Source organism: Bubalus bubalis, chromosome 1 (assembly GCF_019923935.1).
Source record: "Bubalus bubalis isolate 160015118507 breed Murrah chromosome 1, NDDB_SH_1, whole genome shotgun sequence".
Lineage (NCBI taxonomy): Eukaryota > Metazoa > Chordata > Mammalia > Artiodactyla > Bovidae > Bubalus > Bubalus bubalis.
Window position 1 is genome coordinate 94,498,628 of NC_059157.1, and position 24,169 is coordinate 94,522,796.

Below are 24,169 nucleotides of genomic sequence, written 5' to 3' on the forward strand. Positions count from 1 at the left end.
TCATAGCAATACAGGCATACCACAAGAAAAAAGTCAAATAAATAACCTAACCCTACACCTAAAGCAACTAGAAAAGGAAGAAATGAAGAACCCCAGGGTTAGTAGAAGGAAAGAAATCTTAAATATTAGGGCAGAAATAAATGCAAAAGAAACAAAAGAGACCATAGCAAAATTCAGCAAAGCCAAAAGCTGCTTCTTTGAAAGGATAAATAAAATTGACAAACCATTAGCCGGACTCATCAAGAAACAAAGGGAGAAAAATCAAATCAATAAAATTAGAAATGAAAATGGAGAGATCACAACAGACAACACAGAAATATAAAGGATCATAAGAGACTACTATCAGCAATTATATGCCAATAAAATGCACAACGTGGAAGAAATGGACAAATTCTTAGAAAAGTACAACTTTCCAAAACTGGACCAGGAAGAAATAGAAAATCTTAACAGACCCATCACAAGCACGGAAATTGAAACTGTCATCAAAAATTTTCCAGCAAACAAAAGCCCAGGTACAGACGGCTTCACAGCTGAATTCTACCAAAAATTTAGAGAAGAGCTGACACCTATCCTACCCAAACTCTTCCAGAAAATTGCAGAGGAAGGTAAACTTCCAAACTCATTCCATGAGGCCACCATCACCCTCATACCAAAACCTGACAAAGATCCCACAAAAAAAGAAAACTACAGGCCAATATCACTGATGAACATAGATGCAAAAATCCTTAACAAAATTCTAGCAATCAGAATCCAACAACACATTAAAAAGATCATACACCATGACCAAGTGGGCTTTATCCCAGGGATGCAAGGATTCTTCAATATCTGCAAATCAATCAATGTAATACACCACATTAACAAATTGAAAAATAAAAACCATATGATTATCTCAATAGATGCAGAGAAAGCCTTTGACAAAATTCAACATCCATTCATGATAAAAACTCTCCAGAAAGCAGGAATAGAAGGAACATACCTCAACATACTAAACGCTATATATGACAAACCCACAGCAAACATTATCCTCAATGGTGAAAAATTGAAAGCATTTCCTCTAAAGTCAGGAACAAGACAAGGGTGCCCACTTTCACCATTACTATTCAACATAGTTTTGAAAGTTCTGGCCACAGCAATCAGAGCAGAAAAAGAAATAAAAGGAATCCAAATTGGAAAAGAAGAAGTAAAACTCTATTTGCAGATGACATGATCCTCTACATACAAAACCCTAAAGACTCCAACAGAAAATTACTAGAACTAATCAATGACTATAGTAAAGCTTCAGGATATAAAATCAACACACAGAAATCCCTTGCATTCCTATACACTAATAATGAGAAGACAGAAAGAGAAATTAAGGAAACAATTCCATTCACCATTGCAACGGAAAGAATAAAATACTTAGGAATATATCTACCTAAAGAAACTAAAGACCTATATATAGAAAACTATAAAACACTGGTGAAAGAAATCAAAGAGGACACTAATAGATGGAGAAATATACCATGTTCATGGATTGGAAGAATCAATATAGTGAAAATGAGTATACTACCCAAAGTAATCTATAGATTCAATGCAATCCCTATCAAGCTACCAACGGTATTCTTCACAGAGCTGGAACAAATAATTTCACAATTTGTATGGAAATACAAAAAACCTTGAATAGCCAAAGCTATCTTGAGAAAGAAGAATGGAACTGGAGGAATCAACCTATCTGACTTCAGGCTCTACTACAAAGCCACAGTTATCAAGACAGTATGGTACTGGCACAAAGACAGAAATATAGATCAATGGAACAAAATAGAAAGCCCAGAGTTAAATCCACGCACATATGGACACCTTATCTTTGACAAAGGAGGCAAGAATATACAATGGTTTAAAGACAATCTCTTTAACAAGTGGTGCTGGGAAAACTGGTCAACCACTTGTAAAAGAATGAAACTAGAACACTTTCTAACACCATACACAAAAATAAACTCAAAATGGATTAAAGATCTCAATGTAAGACCAGAAACTATAAAACTCTTAGAGGAGAACATAAGCAAAACACTCTCCAACATACATCACAGCAGGATCCTCTGTGACCCACCTCCCAGAATATTGGAAATCAAAGCAAAAATAAACAAATGGGACCTAATTAAACTTAAAAGCTTCGGCACAACAAAGGAAACTATTAGCAAGGTGAAAAGGCAGCCTTCAGAATGGGAGAAAATAATAGCAAATGAAGCAACTGACAAACAACTCATCTCGAGAATATACAAGCAACTCCTACAGCTCCACTCCAGAAAAATAAATGACCCAATCAAAAAATTGGCCAAAGAACTAAATAGACATTTCTCCACAGAAGACATACAAATGGCTAACAAACACATGAAAAGATGCTCAACATCACTCATTATCAGAGAAATGCAAATCAAAACCACTATGAGGTACCATTTCACGCCAGTCAGAATGGCTGCGATCCGAAAGTCTACAAGCAATAAATGCTGGAGAGAGTGTGGAGAAAAGGGAACCCTCTTACACTGTTGGTGGGAATGCAAACTAGTACAGCCACTATGGAGAACAGTGTGGAGATTCCTTAAAAAACTGGAAATAGAACTGCCTTATGATCCAGCAATCCCACTGCTGGGCATACACACTGAGGAAACCAGAAGGGAAAGAGACGTGTGTACCCCAATGTTCATCGCAGCACTGTTTATAATAGCCAGGACATGGAAGCAACCTAGATGTCCATCCGCAGATGAATGGATAAGAAAGCAGTGGTACATATACACAATGGAGTATTACTCAGCCATTAAAAGGAATACATTTGAATCCGTTCTAATGAGGTGGACGAAACTGGAGTCTATTATACAGAGTGAAATAAGCCAGAAATAAAAACACCAATACAGTATACTAATGCATATATATGGAATTTAGAAAGATGGTAACAATAACCCTGTGTACGAGACAGCAAAAGAGACACTGATGTATAGAACAGTCTTATGGACTCTGTGGGAGAGGGAGAGGGTGGGAAGATTTGGGAGAATGGCATTGAAGCTTGTATAATATCATGTATGAAACGAGTCCCCAGTCCAGGTTCAATGCACGATATTGGATGCTTGGGGCTGGTGTACTGGGACGACCCAGAGGGATGATATGGGGAGGGAAGAGGGAGGAGGGAGGAGGGTTCAGGATGGGGAACACATGTATACCTGTGGTGGATTCATTTCGATATTTTGCAAAACTAATACAATATTGTAAAGTTTAAAAATAAAAATAAAATTTAAAAAAAAAGGCAAAGGAGAAAAGGAAACATATACCTATTTGAATGTAGAGTTCTAAAGAATAGGAAGAAGAGATAAGAAAGACTTCCTCAGTGATCAACACAAAGAAATAGAGGAAAACAATAGAATGGGAAAGACAAGAGATCTCTTCAAGAACATTAGAGATACCAAGGGAACATTTCATGCAAAGATGGACACAATAAAGGACAGAAATGATATGGACCTAACAGAAGTGGAAGATATTAAGAAGAGGTGGCAATACACAGAACTGTACAAAAAAGATCTTCAAGACCCAGATAATCACAATGGTATGATTACTCACCTAGAGCCAGATATCCTGAAATGTGAAGTCAAGTGGGCCTTAGGAAGCATCACTATGAACAAACCTAGTGGAGGTGATGGAATTACAGCTGAGCTATTTAAAATCCTAAAAGATGATGCTATGAAAGTGCTGCACTCAGTATGTCAGCAAATTTGGAAAACTCAGCAGTGGCCACAGGACTGGAAAAGTTCAGTTTTCATTAAAAACCCAATGAAAGGGCAATGCCAAAGAATGCTAAAATTACTGCACAATTGCACTCATCTCACACACTAGTAGGGAGAAGGAAATGGCAACCCACTCCAGTATTCTTGTCTAGAGAATCTCATGGACAGAGGAGCCTGGTGGGCTGCTGTCAATAGGGTTGCACAGAGTTGGACACAACTGAAGCAATTTAGCATACATGCATGCATTGGAGAAGGAAATAGCAACCCACTCCAATATTATTGCCTGGAGAATCCCAGGGGCAGAGGAGCCTGGTGGGCTGCCATCTATGGGGTCACACAGAGTTGTACATGACTGAAGTGACTTAGCAGCAGCAGCAACATGTGCTAGTAAAGTAATGCTCAAAATTCCCCCAGCTAGGCTTCAACAGTACATGAACTGTGTGCTTCCAGATATTCAATCTGGATTTGGAAAAGGCAGAGAGACCAAACTGCCAACATCTGCTGGATCATCAAAAAAGCAAGAGTTAAAAAAAAAAATCTACTTCTGCTTTACTGATTATGCCAAAGCCTTTGACTGTCTTTGTGGATAGTCAAAGGCTTTCCAAAAACTGTGGAAAATTCTTAAAAGAGATGGGAATTCAGACCACCTGACCTGCCTCTTGAGAAATCTGTGTGCAGGTCAGGAAACAACAGTTAGAACAACAGACTGGCTCCAAACTGGGAAGGGAGCACGTTAAGGCTGTATATTGTCACTCTGCTTATTTAATTTATATGCAGAGGACATCATGAGAAATACTGGGCTAGATAAAGCACAAGCTGGAATCAAGATTGCTGGGATAAATATTAATAACCTCAGATATACAGATGACACCTCTGTTATGACAGAAAGTGAAGAAAAACTAAAGAACCTCCTGAAGAAAGTGAAAGAGGAGAGTGAAAAAGCTGGCTTACAAATCAACATTCAGAAAACTAATATCATGGCATCTTGTCCCATCACTTCATGGCAAATATAAGGGGAAACTGGAAACAGTGACAGACTTTAGTTTTTTGGGCTCCAAAATCACTGCAGATGGTGACTGCAGTCATGAAATTAAAAGATGCTTGCTTCTTGAAAGAAAAGCTCTGACCAACCTAGACAGCATATTAAAAAGCAGAGACATTACTTTGCCAACAAAGGCCCATCTAGTCAAGGCTATGGTTTCTCCAGTAGTCATCTATGGATGTGAGAGTTGGACTATAAAGAAAGCTGAGCATTGAAGAATTGATGATTTTGAACTGTGGTGTTGGAGAAGACTCTTGAGAGTCCCTTGGCCTGCAAGGAGATCCAACCAGTCCATCCTTAAGGAAATCAGTTCTGAATATTCATTGGAAGGACTGATGCTGAAGCTGAAACTCCAATACTTTGGCCACTTGATGTGAAGAACTGACTCATTTGAAAAGACCCTGATGATGGAAAAGATTGAGGGCAGGAGGAGAAGAGGATGACAGAGGATGAGATGGTTGGATGGCGACACCGACTCAGTGGACATGAGTTTGAGTAAAGTCTGGTGTTGGTGATGGACAGGGAAGCCTGGGGTGCTGCTGTCCCCGGGATTGCAAAGAGTGGGACACGACTGAGCGACTGAACTGAACTGCTGCTGCTGCTGCTAAGTCACTTCAGTCGTGTCCGACTCTGTGCGACCCCATAGATAGCAGCCCACCAGGCTTCCCCATCCCTGGGATTCTCCAGGCAAGAACACTGGAGTGGGTTGCCATTTCCTTCTCCAATGCATGAGAGTGAAAAGTGAAAGTGAAAGTGAAGTCACTCAGTCGTGTCCGACTCTGTTGCAACCCCATGCACTGCCAACCTACCAGGCTCCTCCATCCATGGGATTTTCCAGGCAAGAGTACTTGCCAAGAGTGGGGTGCCATTGCCTTCTCCAGAACTGAACTGAACCTTTGCCAACTCTAAAGGGCTTCTGATTTTACTTTTGATACACATTTCCAACATGTTCTTGTGATAAACTCCAGGAAAAGATACTGTTTCAAGAGTGCTTGCCATTGAGGAAGTTTTCTGATACTATCTGGAATGAGTAGTTTCTACATAAATGTGAAATAGGGAGTCTGTGGGTTCTTGCCCTTTGAGGGATTGAAACAATTTCAGTTGCAGAAGCTCTGGGATGTGGGGGTGGGTTCAGCCCTTTCATGCTGATGTAACCAGCTCACTCTCATGTTCCAGAACCCAGAAGGAAACCATTACTACCTGAAATACATTGGAAAGAGAATGCCTTGAGGAGGCCACACAGTGGAGTGATAGATCCTGATGGTAAACTGGCTGACTTTGATCTTAACTCTGCCATTTACTTGCTATGCAATATTGGGCAAGTCACTTAATTTTTCTGTGCTTCATTTCATGTGCACAATAAGAACAAACAGAATCTACCTCATGGGGTTGAGATGAGGATCAAATGAGATAATATTTATAAAATACAAGGATATCCTTGTGCACATAGAAAATGCCAGATAAACACTAGGTATTTTATTATGTGTGTATTAAGTGTATATAATACTTACACTACTTATGTAATTTTTTTGTATAGGAACACTGTGCCTGCATACTAAGTCACTTCAGTTTGTAGACTATAGCCCACCAGGCTCCTCTGTCGATGGGATTTTCCAGTCAAGAATACTGGAATTGGTTTCGATTTCCTTCTCCAGGGGATCTTTCTGACCTTCAGATGGAAACTGCATCTCTTCCATGTCCTGTATTGGCATGTGGGTTCTTTACCACTAGCACCACTGGGGAAGCCCATGGGAAATCTGTACCAGGTAAGAATTTCTACAAGTAAGCTGTCTACTCCTTCCCAACAATAACAGTAATGATTTTCAAAAATAGCTCCTTTTGAGTTGCGTTAAAAACTATTAAAATACGCAACAAAGAAGGTTAATACCAAAAACAGACTGATTATATTCTTTGCAGCCAAATATAGAGAAGCTCTATATAGTCAGCAAAAAAGAGACTGGGAGCTAACTGTGGCTAAGATTCAATTCAGTTCAGTTCAGTCACTCAGTCATGTCTGACTCTTTGTGACCTCATGAATCGCAGTATACCAGGCCTCCCTATCCATCACTAACTCCTGGAGTTCACTCAAACTCATGTCCATTGAGTGGATGATACCATCCAGCCATTTCATCTTCTGTCATCCCCTTCTCCTCCTGCCGCCCATCCCTCCCAGAATCAGGGTCTTTTCCAATGAGTCAACTCTTCACAAGAGGTGGCCAAAGTATTGGAGTTTCAGCTTCAGCATCATTCCTTCCAAAGAACACCCAGGACTGATCTCCTTTAGGATGGACTGGTTGGACCTCCTTCCAGTCCAAGGGACTCTCAAGAGTCTTCTCCAACACCACAGTTCAAAAGCATCAATTCTTCAGCGCTCAGCTTTCTTCACAGTCCAACTCTCACATCCATACATGACCACTGGAAAAACCATAGCCTTGACTAGACGGACCTTTGTTGGCAAAGTAATGTCTCTGCTTTTGAATGTGCTATCTAGGTTGGTCATAACTTTCCTTCCAAGGAGGAAGTGTCTTTTAATTTCATGGCTGCAATCACCATCTGCAGTGATTTTGGAGCCCCCCAAAATAAAGCCGGACACGGTTTCCAATGTTTTCCCATATATTTCCCATGAAGTGATGGGACCAGATGCCATGATCTTCATCTTCTGAATGTTGAGCTTTAAGCCAACTTTTTCACTCTCCTCTTTCACTTTCATCAAGAGGCTTTTGAGTTCCTCTTCACTTTCTGCCATAAGGGTGGTATCATCTGTATATCTGAGGTTATTGATATTTCTCCTGGAAATCTTTTGATTCCAGCTTGTGCTTCTTCCAGCCCAGCATTTCTCATGATGTACTCTGCATATAAATTAAATAAGCAGGGTGACAATACACAGCCTTGACGTATTCCTTTTCCTATTTGGAACCAATCTATTGTTCCATGTCCAGTTCTAACTGTTGCTTCCTGATCTGCATATAGGTTTCTCAAGAGGCAGGTCAGGTGGTCTGATATTCCCATCTCTTTCAGAATTTTCCACAGTTTATTGTGATCCACACAGTCAAAGGCTTTGGCCTAGTCAATAAAGCAGAAATAGGTGTTTTGGGGGAACTCTATTGCTTTTTCCATGATCCAGCAGATGTTGGCAAGATTATGAGGTCCTTATTTCAAATTTTGGGCTTAAATTGAAGAAAGCAGGGAAAAACACTAGACAATTCAGGTGTGACCTAAATCAAATCCCTTATGATTATACAGTGGAGGTGACAAATAGATTCAAGGGATTAGATCTGGTAGACAGAGTGCCTGAGAACTATCGATGGAGGTTTGTAACAAAGTACAGGAATGGAGACCAAAAGCATCCCAAAGAAAAAGAAATTCAAGAAGGCAAAATGGTTTTCTGAGGAGGCCTTACAAATAGCTGAGAAATGTATAAACATGAAAGGCAAGGGAGAAAGGGAAAGATATACCCATTTGAATGCAAAGTTCTAGAGGACAGAAAGGAGAGATAAGAAAGACTTCCTCAGTGATCAATTGAAAGACATAGAGGAAAACACTAGAATGGTAAGACTAGAGATCTCATCAAGAAAATTAGAGATACCAAGGGAACATTTCATGCAAATATAGGCTCAATAAAGAACAGAAGTGTACCTGAAATATGTAAAACACTGGTCTCAAAGTTTCAGGATGTAATTATAAATGTTGCATAAAAATGTGAAAAAAAAAGTTTAATAATAGACTATTTTTAGAGAAACAATTCATTTAAGAAAAAAGAAGAAAAAATATTTGCCCCATTGAATCTCATTGGCATAATCATGGCATTGCTGAGGCTTCAGCAAACACACTTCTAACATGGGTGTCACCAATGCCTTTCTTTCTAACTTAGAAATATGAGCATCCTGAAATTGGGTAGATTTTACCTTTTCTGATAGAAGAGCAGGAAACAATCAGCTATCAGAATTGTCTCATTATCATAGTATGCTTCAGTCATGTCTGACTCTTTGCAACTCTATGGACAGTAGCCCACCAGGCTCTTCTGTCCAAGGGATTCTCGAGTCAAGAATACTGGAGTGGGTTGCTAAGCCCTCCTCAAGGGGATTCCCCCCACCCAGCGATAGAATCCACATCTTTTATATCTCCTGCATTTGCAGGCAGGTTCTTCACCACCAACTGAGATCTATCTAGTCAAAGCTATGGTTTTTCCATTAGTCATGAATGTATGTGAGAGTTGGAATATAAAGAAAGCTGAGTGCCAAAGAATTGATGCTTTTGAACTGTGATGTTGGAGAAGACTCTTGAGAGTCCCTTGGACTGCAAGGAGACCCAACCAGTCCATCCTAAAGGAAATCAGTCCTGAATATTCCTTGGAAGGACTGATGCTGAAGCTGAAAATCCAATATTTTGGCCACTGATGCAAAGAACTGACTCATTTGAAAAGACCCTGATGCTGGAAAAGATTGCAGGCGGGAGGATAAAGGGATGACAGAGGGTAAGATGGTTGGATGGCATCACAGACTCAATGGACATGAGCTTGAGTAAACTCTGGGAGTTGGTGATGGACAGGGAGGCCTGGAGTGCTGCAGTCCGTAGGGTCACAAAAGAGTCAGACGTGACTGAGAGACTGAACTGAACTGAATTCTTTACCACTAGCGCCACCTGGGAAGTATCTGTGTATTGCCTGTTGAGAATTCAAGAATTTAAGTATTTTTAAGATCAGCCTTGCTGTTTCCTCATTCCTAAAATGAATTTATAAAGCTTAACATTTATAAAAAAAAGTCCACCAAACACATTAACTTCCTTCCATATCCTAGCTCTGTTTTATAACCTCTTGCATCTTTAAAATTCATTTTTGTTTTTAGAAAAGCTAAATATTTATTATCTGTTTATTTTCACATGGCCCTGTGAGATGGACAGGTCAGATCTTAATATCCCCATTTTACAGGATATTGATGTTATATAACTCTGGAACAGGAACCTGAGGTTATATAACTTTTCTAAATTAATAAAAGCACTGAGATCCTTCATTGTAAGTAGAATTCAAGTGTGCTCATGTCTGTCCATTTTTCCTTGCATTTTACTCCATCTTTCATTTTACATCATTATTTTGTTTATCTTTTGATATTAAGTTATATATTTAGCCATGTCAGTATCAGTAAGAGAGAGATCACAAATATTAAATATTTGAGAACAAAAAAAATCTTATTAACCATAAAATAGAACTCTGATTACAATGTTGCTCAATGCTAACCAGTAATATCTTAGTTAAATGCCAAGGTACAGAAGGAATATTTGGAAAACATTACTACTTAGTGTCATTCACTATATTTATATAAAATGTCTCTTATAACCTCTTATATGTTTAAATATCTGTGGACTTATTTCTACACAGAATGAACTAAAATACGGCTTCTGATTTTTATTCAAGGATGTGGGCTTTGATCATTGATACAGAATTGAAGTATTCTGTTTCACTCATGCCAGGACACAAGTTTCTCTTCATTTTATATTAAGAAATCACAGGATAAAATTGAGGGGGAAAATTAGATTATTCTTCCCTGTGTTTAATAATATTCACATAATGGGCATATGCTCACAGGAGGTAGCAGGCAGGTAATATTCCAGCTGTGAGTCTGGCCTCTAGACTTGCTGAATTGTACAGGCATCTCCCAAGGGGCCATGTGTTTACACATCAAATCTGAGGGCTTATGATGTACATTCTCGGAAAACACTGTTCTCTGCTTCTGCACTTATAATGTGGATGGGATTAGAGTAGGTTAAGGTAAGGCAAAAGTTCATTCTCACCTTTTATAAGATTTGGGAAACACAGAATAAAATAATCATGAGAATCTGGAGGTTTAAAAATTACAGAAAAAAAGGAGAATAAATTTAAATACAGAAATCTTTCCCTGATTATATTTGCTGGTCTTTTCTCCAAACAAATTCCTTGGTATCCTGCTCCAAACCTTAAACCACAGTACTTCTCTTGGTTGGTGTTCTCTTATATTTTCTTATCTTCCTGATAATTTCAAAATCCTTCAAGTACTATATCTCTGCCTTTAGCCAAACATGCTGCCCACTAGGAAGTTCATAAAGACCACCCAGAGCATTTTAGGAGATCCACCCAACAGTGAGCTGATGCTGATAACTGCCAATCCCAATTTGCTTGGCTTCAGGGAACTTTTGTATTAAAAAATGCTGTCACATATTTTTAATTTCCCCAGTGAGTCTGCTCCCCCTCCGTGCTGCCCCATCAAAGAACTGTATAATAATGTGAAATGTGAAAGAAGACATGCTGTTCTGGAATTTACATTGTTCTTTTTGATTCAAGAGCAAATTTGTGAACATGGGGTATTGTGTCACATGAGCAAACAAATTAGATTAACAAAGAATTAAGAACACAATATTATATTCACAGTTAGACCACTTTCATGTAGACTGCATTGTACATAACTATTCTAATGTGATTGAATTGGAAAGATTCAAGCACTGAGGCTAAATCTGTATAATCCTTTTTGTTCTTGTTGAAGCAGTAATTTTGTGTATTTGAGCATTGACTTTTCCTCACCTACTTGAACCAAATTTATTCAGAGTCAATGGGATTTTCTACTCCTGGAAAGATACTTTGGCCTTTAAAGTCTTTTTTTTTTTTTAGTTAAAAATTTAAAGTCAATTATTATAGTAAACTAAGTATGACAGGTTAACAATATATATTTATATTGGAGAAAAAATGAATTAAATGAATTAATGTTTTTAATATTAATACATTTACACTAGTCAGATCATCTTCATGACAAATCCCTTTGAACAGGAAGCAGTTTCCAAATTGGCCAGTTTGCTTAAGAAGCAAATTTTAACAGTGGCATTCAGCCGCTTCTTGTTCTTCACTAACTAATTTTTTAGATTTACCTTCTTCAGCTCTGCTATAATTGAGGTATTGATCACTTAACTTGCAAAATCTGCTCTGACCCAATTTTCAAGCCAACTTAATGTTAAATTAGAATGAGTGCATTCAATTTTATTTTCCTGCTTTACCGTCAATTCCCTTTCTTCTTACACTACAGTTAACACGTGAACACCAGGATGACTCAGAATCACTGGGAGTTAATTAAAGTCTTGGGATATCTGCATTATACTGAAAGATACAAGTCAACTCTGCTAAGGCTCTAAATAATTGAGTTTCCAAACAGGTTTTCCCCAGTTTTTATTTATCCTGAGTTATTCAAATGGACTACCATTCTGGTTCTTGTTCTGAGTTCTTGTTTTAGAGATTCACCTAGTTCTCAAATTTCCCTGCATCTCAGGTCCTTCTTTTTTTTTTTTTTTGCCAGTCATTTTCTTGCTTAACTGGGCTTCCCTTGTGGCTCAGCTGGTAAAGAATCTGCCTGCAATACGGGAGACCTGGGTTTGATCCCTGTGCTGGGAAGATCGCCTGGAGAAGGGACAAGCTACCCACTCCAGTATTCTGACCTGGAGATTCCATGGACTATAGTCCATGGGGTAGCAAAGAGTCGGACATAACTGAGTGACTTTCAGTTCACTTCACTTCTTTTATAACTGAAGTCCTATTTCTGATCTCCAATCTATGTCTTATGGTCTTGATAGGGACAGGCTCTGCCCCCTATTGTCTAGACTCTCCCTAACTGGGAATGCAGGAAGGCAGAGTGATATACAGTCTGGATTGGATTGCTGGTCTCTAGAGATCTTAGCCATCTCATCTAAAACACATATTTCTCTAATAAACTCAGCTTACACATTATCAAAGACATCTTCACATTTTAGTATTTTAGAAATAGCTTTACAGATTCATGGTACTTAACATTTTAAGTGGAATGACACTCAGAAACCTAGCATGTCTTCATGTATTCTTTTTTATGGAAGTATATTTCCTTTATAATATTATATAAGTTTCATGTGTACAGCACAGTGATTCAGTACTTTTATAACTTATAATACATTAAAAGTTGTTACATGATAATAGCCACAATTCCCTGTGCCATACAGTATATCCTCTTTGCAGTAGCTTGTCTCTCTTAATCCCATACCTCTCCCTCTCTTTCCTCTCTTCCATGGTAACTGCTGGTTTGTTTCCTATGAGTCTGTTTCTGTTTGGAATATACATTCATTTGTATTATTTTTTAGATTCCACATACAAATGATATCAAACAGTATTTGTTTTTGTCTTACTTATTTTACTAAGTATTATATTCTCTAGGTCTATCCAAGTTGCTTCAGATGGCAGAATCTCATTCTTTTTATGATTGAGTAGTATTCCATTGCATGTGTGTATATATATTCATATATATATCTGCACTTCTTTATTCATTTATCTGTTGATGGATACTTCCGTTGCTTCCATATTTTGACTATTATAAATAGTGCTAACAAAATAGAACATTGGGGTGCATGCATCTTTTTGGATTAGCATTTCCAATATTTTCTGGATATATCCCCAGGAGTGGAATTGCTGGGTCATATGGTAATTCTAGTTTTAGTTTTTTGAGGACCTTCCCTTGGTACTTCCATTGTGGTTGTACCATTTTACATTCCCAAATCCTCACCAATGTTTGTTACTTGTAGACTTTTTGATAATAGTGACTCTGACAGATATGAGGTGGTATCTCATTGTGGATTTGATTTACATCCTTAGTAATTAAAGATGTTGAGCATCTTGGCATGCTTTCTTTGGAGAGCTATCTGTCTTCTGCCCATTTATGATTGGGCTGTTGATTTTGTTTTTTATTTTTTTTTTCAATATATTGAGTCTATGAGCTATTTAATGTACTTTTTTTAAACTTCATTTAAAATGAGAGAAATATTATGTGCCATATACACTATGAGAAATAAATAATAAAGATAAGAAAATGTGAAAGTTTTAGCAAACACAGGGAATTATCAAGGGTTTTCCTCATGGCTCAACTGGTAAAGAATCTGCCTGCAATGCCAGAGACATGGGTTCAATCCCTGGGTTGAGAAGATCCCCTGGGGAAGGGAAAGGCTACCCATTCCAGTATTCTGGCCTGGAGAAATTTAATGGCCTGTATAGTCCATAGGGTCACAAAGAGTCAGACACAACTGAGCAACTTTCACTTTTTAAAACATGATGAATGCAAATGAAAATAATATTAACATAAGGAAATAATTCAACTTTTGACAACTCTTCATGTTATTTAAAAAAACATTTTCCTTTGCTCTAAAATTATTTGGCATAGTAAGAATATTATTATTGTTTTTCAGTTGCTAAATTATGTCCGACTCTTTGCGACCCCATGGACTGCAGCATGTCAGGCTTCCCTGTCCTTCACTATCCCCTGGAATTTGCTCAAATTCATGTCCATTGAGTTGCTGATGCTATCTAACCATTTCATCCTCTGCCACAATCTTTTCCTTTTGGCTTCAGTCTTTCCCAGCATCAGGATAGTATAGTAAGAATAAAAGCAGGTAAATGGTAAAGAAACAAAATTTATTACATAAACCAAAGATTGGTAGAATTACAAGTTTCAAGAACCTTCAAGTAAATAGTAGTTTTAAGGATTTTAAAGGGAAATTATACAAATATATTTACTGAGGTCAAAGTTATTACTTCTTAAAAATAATTAGTATCAAATGAGAAAAGTAAGCTGAGAGTTTTATCACCACACACTAAACCTTAGTAAAAAGGTTCTGTTTTCAAAAGAATATTGTATTAATACAGGAAATATACAAATTGAGAAATTTAAGTAATAGATCTGCACTTATGTGGGATATTAAAAAATGAAAAAGCTATTTCAAGTTAGTGGGAAAAGGATGGTCAATTTAATAGATGATTCTGGAAATGTATTAAACCCATTGTGATTCCCCCTCTATGGTCATTAAGGTTGCCCGCTTGCCCTTAAATATTTGACCTTGTGAAAAAGGTGGAAACCTGATCAAAGTCATCTCTAACCTTGCCAGAAAAAGGATAGGGGTGGTGTAGTAGACATTGATAGGAAAACTTTATATTCAGACCCAATTGACTCCATCACTAAACTATGTGACTTGAACAAGTTACATAATCCTTCTTAGAAAATTAACCATTTCAGCTGATTCTCAAAATTATTGATACAAATTTGATTATAATTCTTTTATAAATTAATGTCCTCTTTATTTATATTTGTCATCTGGCTTCATCCTTTATAGGTTTTCTTCATGCTTCCTTAATTCTTGCATTATCTTTGGCCTTCAAGACTGTATTTTCCTTGTAGATCTTTGCAAAGAGTGAGCCATTTGTTTTTTTTGCTTAAATCTAAAGTTTTGGTGTGTAATGTATTAATTTCTTCTTTAAGTATATACTTTTGTTATAACATACTATTTTTGTAGTTTTATTTCTGTAGCTTTCTGAAGTGAAATCTGACAAAATTTTCCCCTGTATTAACTTTCTCCATGGGAGTTTGGTCATCCTTGCATTGGTTTGTGTGTGTGTGTGTGTTTATTTTTTTACTTTTCTTTCTTTAACATCTCTGTATACAATTGGATTTCTTTAAATACTTAGAATTTGAGTATGTCTATACATACATAATTGGGCTTTCCTGGTGGCTCAGCAGTAAAGAATCTGCTGGCCAAAGCAAGAGGCATGGGTTCAATTCCTGGGTCAGGAAGATACCCTGGAAAAGGAAACAGCAATCTACTGCAGGAATCTTGCCTGGGAAATTCCATGGGCCCAGGATCCTGGCAGGTTACAGTCCATGGGGTTGCAAAGAGTTGGATACAACTTACCAACTAAACAACAACAACACTTATACACAGTTGGTATTAGTGGTATTAGCAGTGTATGACCCTGTCATTTCTACATGTACATGTAGCATCTGATTAATGCATGGCAATGGCAGCTGTGATAAATTTATGCATAAGTGTGTGGTTAGAGATAGAGGGATTAAACATTCACTTCAGATTGGCAACATATTTTCCCACATGGGAATATATTTTTCTTCTTTCCATGATTCTTAATGTTACTTGGAATTCATTCAGAAGTCTCTGGATCTCTGACCATTTGTCTGAACTTCTTCACAGCTCTGTTTGTGGCTTTTCGTTTGAAAATGGGCCTGATCAAAAAAAAAAGAAAAGAAAATGGGCCTGATCAACCCTTCCTCAGGCTTTAAATAATGGATCGATTTTCAATTAGCACCTTTGTTACCCCTGGTTCCAACACCAGGTTCTATGGTTCTTTAGAAAAAACCTAACTTGTTTTGAGGTTTACTATTTTAATTTTGCTTGATAAATCATTCTTTGTATCTATTGGATTTTGGTCTCATTTTTATTTTATCTGTATCTTCTTTCCAATACATTGTTCACAGATATAGTCAGTTGATAACTTCCCAGAACATTGATATTGCTGAGGATTTATTTATTTGTTCTGTTATTTTTCCTCTTAAATGCATACATGTAGCTACAGTTGTGTTCAACTCTTTTGTGACCCTATGGACTGTAACCCACCAAGCTGCTCTGTCCATCGGATTCACTAGGCAAGAATACTGGAGTGAGTTGCCATTTTCTCCACTAGGGGATTTTCCTGATCCAGCGATTGAATCTGCGTCTTTTATGTCTCCTGCATTGGCAGGTGAGTTCTTTACCACTAGTGTCAGTTGGGATATTTATTGTCAATTTGGTGGAATTTTAAAGAGAGAAGTTAACCATTTTGCTTTTGATTACTCCCATTTCTAAACTACCATAGAAGCATATCATGCCTTAAAGTAATAGTGCTCAAGCTTCAGCCTGTGCCAGAATCACCTGAGTGTTTGATTTGACATGTAGTAGGTGGGGCCTGGGAATCTGCATTGCTACCAAGTTACCCAGTGATGCCAGTTCTGCTGGTCAGGGAGCCATATTTTAAGCATCACACCTTAGAGTGTCCCTTCAAATAGGTCTCAATTCAGTTCAGTAGCTCAGTTTGGTCTGACTCTTTGTGACCCCATGGACTACAGCACGCCAGGCCTCCCTGTCTATCGCCATCTCCCAGAGTTTACTCAAACTCATGCCCATTGAGTCGGTGATGCCATCCAGCCATCTCATCCTCTGCCATCCCCTTCTCCTCCCTCATTCAATCTTTCCCAGCATCAGGGTCTTTTCCAAAGAGTCAATTCTTCACATCAGGTGGCCAAGTACTGGAGTTTCAGTTTCAGCATCAGTCACTCCAATGAATATTCAAGACTGATCTCCTTTAGGATGGACTGGCTGGGTCTCCTTGCAGTCCAAGGGCCTCTCCAAGAGTCTTCTCCAACACCACAGTTCAAAAGCATCAATTCTTTGGCACTCAGCTTTCCTTATAGTCCAACTCTCACATCCATACATGGCTACTGAAAAAACCATAGCTTTGACTAGACAGACCTTTATTGTTGAAGCAATGTCTCTGCTTTTTAATATGCCATCTAGGTTAGTCATAACTTTTCTTCCAAGGAGCAAGCATCAAATAGGTCTACATATATGTATATTATCAACTCAAACTGCCAAAATTATGGCTTAATTCTCATGAATTATTTGGTTGAAACATTTGTTTTCAGATGAAGAAAGTTAGAATCAGTGAAATTAAGGGACTTGCACAAAGCTGGTTGACTGGTTGTCTCAAGAAAACCCAAGTAACTTATTTGGAGTAGGAAATAAATTAAGTGACTGGTCTTCTTTTTTAAATGTAGGGTTGTTTTTATAAATAAGTGTCCAGACTTCCTGTTTAGGAAGGCAATCTTGAATTTTAGCAGAAAATGCATAGGGCTTTGAAATCAATGTCATCTTCTAACACCCAAAAGACTGCTGTTCTGTTTGTTGGTGCACTTCTTTTCCCATGTGTCTTAGAGCAGCTCTCTAAATACTCTAGGGTTAGCATAGTTAAACACTGTACTTAACTCGTACCAACAAAAATCCCCTTCCTCTTGTTCTTTTGATCCATTGGCTTCTTTCCTTCTTCATTTAAGTGAAACTTTCCTCATAATTTCTGTCTGGGTCACAGGACTTGTCCTTTCTTGATGCTGTCACTTAATTGACAGTTTAAACTAAATTATGTTTAAATATTACACATACTACTTACCATTAAGTTATAATCACAGTGAAATTTAAGCTAGAATCAATATTAAATATTCACCCAAACTGCTGCATTCAACTTGATTAATGATTGCAAATGATTGATGTGAATTAAGAATGGCAGAGCATTTAAAAGCATTACAATGATCAGCTACATTTAATTTTTACAGCAATACCATCTTAGAATACTATGTTAAAAGTGTTCTATGTATGTTAATAGGCCTAGAGTTCAAAATTCTCTACTAGGTTCTAGAAGTAGTAATCAGAGTTTTAGGACAATACCTTTCTCTCACTGGTTAAAATATCCAAATAGAAGAAAACTAAATTTCTTAACTTAATATGAATATTTTCGCTTTGTTAACTGAATCAGATAATTAATTACTGGTATCTACAAATTTCCCCCCTAAAGTTGTCAGATGGTAAAGTTTCACTAGAATATATGCAAGAAAAAGAAAGGAGTAGACACAGGATATGTTAAAACTACCATATTTCATACATTCAGGGGAAAAGTTCATGTTTTACTAAATCTGCCCATAAATTAAATCAAAAGACAGTAATTTACAACCAGGCTTTCAAATGTGGGCTGCACTTAACTCATCTAATAAATAGAGACTAAGGATGAGTGCAAGCATACTATGCCTCAAGACTTGAAACTGGCATCCCAAAGTGATATACAGTTCTGTGTATATATATGACATTTGGAATTGCATTTGGTCTTCCTTCCTCCAGTACCTCAAATGGAAAGATTGCTTACTTAATTAGTGTAGGTAAATTAAATAGATTTTTATATTTATGGTGAATTCAACAACTTTTCAAGGAAAAAAATAACCAGTGATAATCCAATTTCTACCTTAAAATGAAATTAGATTGGAGGATCAATACAGGGAACATACAATCAAAATTTTATCCCAGGGTTTTTTTTTTTGTTTTTTTTTTTTTAACTTTCCTAGAGCTGAAACAAATTCTGGTTTCTTAACTACATCTTGTTTTGGCTCCCATCATATCAAAAATGGAAAATAGCCAGTTGTAGAGAAAATGTTGATGGTTTTGCAAGGTACAGGAATGTAGTTTAAAACTTAGCTATGTATGGAGTCAGCCTTTTTTTCTGCCAAAATGAATAAACCTCTCAGTGAACCTCTAAAGTTCACCTTGAAGTTCATGGTGAAGTCAACAGAACATTTAAGCACAAAGGGAGAGCAAAGTAGAAGTAAGCAGATTTCCACCAATTGCAAGATGCAGTGGAACATTATTAATTCTTACTCACTGAATTAAGACCTTGTAATGTCAGTGTAACTGTGTATTCTTGGGGTGGGAGTGCAGAATGAGATGTATTTGCTAGCTTAAAATATTTCCTGGACATTTAAAAGATGTTTATATAGCACATTTTCTGGCCTAGACTTTTTAGGAAATCAAGCTATTTTCAAAGACTTAATATAACATCAAAATGCACTTGAGAAATTATGTAGTCCTGTTTCATTATTTTTTTTAATCAATTTAATGCAGTATGAGATGGTTTTCTATAGGTGGTTTCATCAAAGTTCTATACATTTAAAGCTTTAAAAATTTAAAAATTCTATAATTATTGATTTTATGCACATTTCTCAAAAATGTATTAAATTTAATAATATTTAACTCAAGAAGCATTTCTGAAAAATTACATGTATTTTGAATTAGTATGTTGCTTTTTTTATTGGCTTATAACAATTTTTAATTTATATCTGACAAGAAGTATTGAAATTTGAAATGCATTCATATATGGCAAGAAATATAATATCTTACTAATTCTCTTATATTGCTCCTTTTGAATATCTACACTTTTAGGCTGCAAAGTTTTAGGATACAATTATCTTACTGTAATTTACTCCTGATAAAGGACTTTTGTTTATGTGTGCTTACTTCTGCCTGATTTGATTTACTTCAACACAAATCTCAGTAAGAGAATGAGATTCTACATTAATAATTGAAATAAATTGCACGATAAATCCACTTCTACAAAGGATTGCTCATTAATATGTACTATGAAATGTAGCATTAGTAAAATGTTGAGAAAACTTTAAAAAATAAAATTAGATCTATACTTGCTGTAACACACCAGAAACTGTAAGAAAATTAAATATTGAAACTTCAGTTTGAAATGGAAAATTGCAAAAGGCAAATACATTCATACGTCACAGTTGTTTTTTCTAATCACATTGGTATGCACTAGAAATATATAATATCTTATAATTAAAAAGATGTAGTACCTGAATCACTTTCTCTTTCTCAGAGCCTCAAGAAATGAAAGACATTTAGATATAAATGCAATGTAGAAGATAATATTGCAGAAGCAAAGAACTATTATGTTTGAAAATAATAAAGCAGAGGATCCAGTGATTGAAGTGTATTCTCAATTTCGTGTTCTCTAGTGTTGGGCCATCCTCGTGCAGAAATGCTGAACCAAAAAAAGCAAGCCTTCAGAGCCGCCACATGAGGCTCGGAATGCTGTGTGAGGCTGTGGTGTGCTCCTGCTCCACGAGGCTGCTAGTGCCCGGCGTTATCAGATCTCAGCAAAAGCTGACCATAGGGTGCCAGATCCTAGGTGTTTCAAGTGTATTTGTTCCTACTCTAAGTGCCATATTAAGTTCTCAAAATGGTGTCATTTGCAGTTCTCACAGTATGCACACACATAGTTTATGAAAATTTTCTTTATTCAGTAATGTTATTAATTTGGTAAAAATATCTGAACAGACTTGGGCCATTAATTATGACTAAAGCTGTGTTTCCATTTGGTGATAAAACATAAACCTAATTTGGGTAACAATGTGTGTAACAACCCATTCTGTTTTTACTAATTTATTGTAAATAATATAAGAATTTTAGGAGTTATATACTATCATCTATTATACTTGCACTCTCCATGGCAAGTCTAGAAATGTGCTTTGCATATAATCATGATGAAATCTTTTTTGTAAACCAGGATATTAACTATTTGCAAGTACACTAGGATTAAAATTTGTTTCATGATTACTATCATCAAAATAATTTCCCCTTCTTTACTCATGGTCACAGATTACTCTTGTTTATAAAAAAGGAAAATTGCTTTCTAGGACAGATTAATATTTCAATGTCACTATGGCAGGACACATAATGTTTTCATAAGAATAACAGCATGATGTCTTTCCTTGAGCTTAAATAACACATACTTACAGATTATGAAATACTTAGTGACTTTTTTGTTTGTTTAGTAACATATCATTTTTGCATTATTTTTTGGTTTCTATAGTGATATTTTGTTGATTCAGTTTACATTTATCAAATAACATCTAAGCCCTAAATTAGAGAGGATTAAAATTAGTTTTATTTGTCATAAGTTTTAGCAGAGTTGAATTTTTTATTACAGAGGGCATGAAGAAAATTTTCCACATCCACTAATATAAGACTTAGAAATTTTCAATCAAAAATTGAATTTAGTTTTATGAGTATCTATATGATAATTCTAAGTAATTCAAATACTGGAATAGTAGGCTAATGACAAAGTTATCTATTTTATTTAGCACTTGTATGTTTATTTTAAATGCAACGGGACAATCAATAATTGAGGAGTCTTTAATGTTTCTTTTTTAAAGTTGCTTGAATTCTTAAAGCACTTTCTTCCTGTAAGGCAAAAGCATTTTCTACAACAGCTTTTGTTTATATCACTCAAAAGAAGCATGAAAATGGAGTAAATGGAAATAAAGGTAGTGATTAAGAGACTGTAAACCATACTTAGAAAAAGAAGGAATGCATAGGTCTATTATTTGATGTAAACTGCACTATTAATATGTGAAAGAAAGTACAAAAAATCATATAGCAAATTTTACTTCCCTTTTTTCAGCTACAAAAACAGGAAAGAAGAGACTAAATAAAGCAGAAGTAAAAGTTGAGAGGAAAGGATGAGAACACCTGTAATTGTCTAAGTAAGATTAAGACACTAAATCCAGAAAATATATTTTACAATAGCAAATGAATTCATAGGTGTAATTTCAGAAAAACTGTCAGTAATCCTAACAAATTCATAATAAAAGGAAAATATGCCATAAGACTAATGATGGGTAAATGCTTCCAAAATGAAGATAAGAATAGAGACCAGAAATAACAGGTAGATTCTGAAAAATCTTTAGAAAAGATTATATGTTTATGAAAGTTTCATTAGCATAATTTTAGAGTTGTGATTTCAGAGGAAGAAAAATATGATACTCAATATTCAATGGGATGTCACTAAAATGAATATAGAATTGTTGTCTAAAGCTAAAGAAATTCAGACTCCACTGAAAAAATCAATGACACTTGCTAAATCCAAATAGATGTGAAGATTTTCATTTAACTGTATCAGATTATGTTATAAAGAATATCTTATTATGGCAAATATCAGTTGAGCAGTATGCAGACTTGGAGACCCTTGTCTGTAAAGAAGTGATGGTTAGAATGTCTATCTATGGCTGGAGAAAACTTAAGAAAATGAGTACTGCCTTTAGGTCCCTTGGTCTGTCTCTAATAGTTGATAAACAGCACCAACTCTGTGAGATGGTCAGATTTAACATTCACAAATTATCATCCTATTATCCTCAATTTGCTTGATGTGCTAACATGTCTCCCAGTATTTTCTTGATCAATTCATCTGTCAATGGACACTTGGGTTGTTTCCATACTTTGGCTATTGTGAATAGCTATTATGAATATGAGAGTACAAATACCTCCCTGAGATAATGATTAGTTTCCTTTGGATACATACCCAGAAGTGGAATTGCTGGATCAGATGGTAGTACTGTTCTTAATCTTTTGAGCAATCTCCTGCTGTTTTCCATTGTGGCCCCAACAATTTACACTTCCACAATCTTGCACAAGGGCTCTCTTTTCTCCACCTCCTCAACAGCATTTGTTATCTGTAGTCTTTTTTATAACAGACATTTTAATTATGAAGTGATGTCTCATTGTGGTTTTGATTTGCATTTTCCTGATGATTAGTAAGGGAGAAGGCAATGGCAACCCACTCCAGTACTCTTGCCTGGAAAATCCCATGGATGGAGGAGCCTGATGATTAGTAATGTTGAGCACTCTTTCATGTACCTATTAGACATTTGTATGTTTTCTTTGGTAAAATATTTAAGGTCTTTTGCCATTATTTAATAGAACAGTTTGGGTTTGGGGATTTTTGTATTGTTATTGTTGGGTTTTTTTGCCTATTGAGATGTATGATTTTCTTATAATTTTGAATATTAACATTTATTGAATATGACTTGCAAATATTTTCTCCCATTCCATAGACTGTCTTTTCATTTTATTGATCTTTTTTTCTATGCCAACACAATAATTTAAGGTAGTCCCACTTGTTTATTTTTTGTTTTTATTGCCTTTATTTTTGGTGTCAAATCTAAAGAATAATTGCCAAGACCAACGTCATGAAGCTTACCTTTTATTTATTTTTGTTTTTTTCTATGAGTTTTATAGTTTTGGGTCTTACATTCAAGTCTTTAATACATTTTGAGTGGATTTCTGTGTATGGTTAAGATAAAGTGTATAATTTTAACGTGAGAATTTAAACAATTAGATTCCAAATGTCTAAATTTAATAAATTAATGTTAATTCATAAGCTGGGTAACTATAAATACTCCTTACACATAAAACCATTCTCAGATCTGTAGAAGTTTACACAGAAAGAACACTTCAAAAATCTGCTTCAGAATTGCTCTCCCACCATAAAGACAAAATACATGATACAATCATTCTCAGGCATTTAAAAACAAGCACCACTGGGCATAATTCCTGAGAGATGCAGAATAAATGAGCTGAATCCTACAGTACTCCAGCATACTGCCTGAAGGCAGTTTCCAGAAGAAATCCTGGTGGCTGAACTGTGTTGAGGATACAGATATTAGAGTTCTAGAAGATCAAAGCAGCTAGAATTTAAGGGGGAAGAATACAGGGGAGGAGGGAACAACACAAAGAAAGAACAGTGAAGAACTTAAGAAGGATACCCTTGAGGGTGGCTCTGTGGTAAAGAATTCACCTGCCAATGAGGCCATGCAGGTAACACGGATTTGATCCCTGGGTTGGGAAGATCCCCTAGAAAAGGAAATGGCAACCCACTCCAGTATTCTTGCTTAGAGAATCCCATGGACAGAGGAGGCAGGTGGGCTACAGTCCATAGGATCACAAAGAGTCAGACACGACCCAAAGACTGAGCATACCCATACCCTTGAGTCATTTATTGAATACTAATGTGTACATGTATAAAGAAGATTCCTACAATGAAAAAAAAAAAAAAAAAGAAGAAGAAGAACCACGGGGAAGCAGAACTCACACCAGCTTGAAATATTTTTTTCTTCCTACTGAGTGAAGATGCAGAGAA